Source organism: Brassica oleracea, unplaced genomic scaffold (assembly GCF_000695525.1).
Source record: "Brassica oleracea var. oleracea cultivar TO1000 unplaced genomic scaffold, BOL UnpScaffold01714, whole genome shotgun sequence".
In the NCBI taxonomy this organism is placed as follows: domain Eukaryota; kingdom Viridiplantae; phylum Streptophyta; class Magnoliopsida; order Brassicales; family Brassicaceae; genus Brassica; species Brassica oleracea.
The window spans coordinates 4,536-6,073 of record NW_013618246.1 but is presented as its reverse complement, the minus strand read 5'-3'; the positions used below and the strand labels follow the sequence as shown (position 1 = coordinate 6,073).

The 1,538-nt window shown below is 41.9% G+C and overlaps 1 long non-coding RNA gene across 3 annotated transcripts; it reads right to left on the bottom strand.

Annotated features, from left to right (window-relative positions):
- Positions 1 to 329: 329 nt before the first annotated feature.
- On the bottom strand, positions 330 to 1,237 carry LOC106321467. Of its 3 annotated transcripts, none has more exons than XR_001266074.1 (5): positions 1,035 to 1,237; positions 867 to 947; positions 684 to 762; positions 490 to 608; positions 330 to 392 (listed from the first exon to the last, which is right to left on the bottom strand). It is a non-coding gene; the product is annotated as an uncharacterized LOC106321467 (long non-coding RNA). The 3 variants fall into 3 exon arrangements; XR_001266073.1 differs by having other exon boundaries at positions 684 to 743; XR_001266075.1 differs by having other exon boundaries at positions 684 to 743; positions 903 to 947.
- Between the last annotated feature and the right edge of the window lie 301 nt (positions 1,238 to 1,538).

Genomic DNA, 1,538 nt, shown 5'->3' with positions numbered 1-1,538 from the left:
TCCGTCGGAATGTCCGTCAGAATACCGCTGTTTTCTTGTAGTGGCATCATCAAGCATGTGTATTTGAGGGACTCACCCTGTGATCTTTACATCATCAAGAATGTCCGTCAGAATACCGCGGTATATTCCGAGGATTTCATTTTACACATGGGAAAACAAAATACTTTAGAGTTTAAGATCTTTACATGTCCGGGAGAGCAGAGATAGCACGGGAACAAACATGTGTATTTGAGGGACTCACCCTGTGATCAAACCATCAAAAACACGTCAACGTTCGGATTCATAACCAAGTAACAAAAAATGTTTGAGAAAATGGTTTGTTTTTGGGGCCTTATCTGTAAAGAGCCAAGAAGCACGCCACTGCAATTGAGAGTAGTTACTGCACTTTCAGCCTGCCAAAGAGAAAAGAAGGATACTTTAAAACCATGGATACAATGGTAAAGTATATGTACTTCAAACAAGTTTTGATAAAGATCAACAGTGCTTTACCATGACAAACTCATCGAAACCGATTCTAGTTGGGGATGATGATAATCTCCCAGAAGCCTCAGACGGTATACCTCTCCACACGCAGCCTCAAATAAGAGTTTTATGTCCGTTTGAGTGACCTGTAAACTCATCAAAGTTAGCTACTTTATGTTTCATTATAGAGCTGTGAAGGAAAAAAAATCTTAGAGAATCACCTTAGTGTCGATGTTAGTGTAGTAGATAGTTCTCGCACGCATCTCATGCTCATCTTCAGCCTGAGAACCAAAAACAGGACTAGTACTGACTCTTAAGTCTAAAAAGCACATAACTTTCCACTAGAATGTGATCAAACAGTCAACAACATAAACAACTAAAACCAGCCATGACAAAGAACACACCACAAACAAATATGAACTTGTAGAAGAGACGTAGACCTGCCCAAAGCCGATGAACAAACAATCAAGCTGCTCCTCAGTGACCTAAACCCAAAAAATTAAGATTATATAAGTGAGAATATCGTAAGCCTGTGGAAGAACCATTGAAGAAAGGTGGAAGCTTTTACAAACCTGTTAGTCAATATCAGACACATAGACAGTTCTTTGAATGAGGTCTTCACGCAGAGCCATACTTGTCTGAGGATTCATCTTCTGTTTCTTATAGATTGTTGTGTCCCAGATCTAGGTCAATGACCTCTACAGTTTTAGTTTCTGTGCAATTGGAATTGATAAAACGAAGGGAATAAGAAAAAGAAGCTAGAGACGACCAATGTTGTAATGGCCCGATCCCCCGGTGTCCGACCGGGGTTATCGAAAGGGCGTTATGGACACGTGTCTACTCATTTAGACAACCCTACGTGTCCCGTTACTGGTCCCGAGAGCCGACGGGCGCATAACCTTCTTTCAAATACCGTCACACCCACATCCATATACTTCTACTTACAGTCCTGCGCACAGGGAAATGAAAATGGAGGAGTGAGCAACAAGTTACTCAGTGAAGTGGCTCTAGACCAGCCTGCCCGCATGACACTCTACACTACTCTATGCGGGAACTAGGACTGACTAGCCACTACA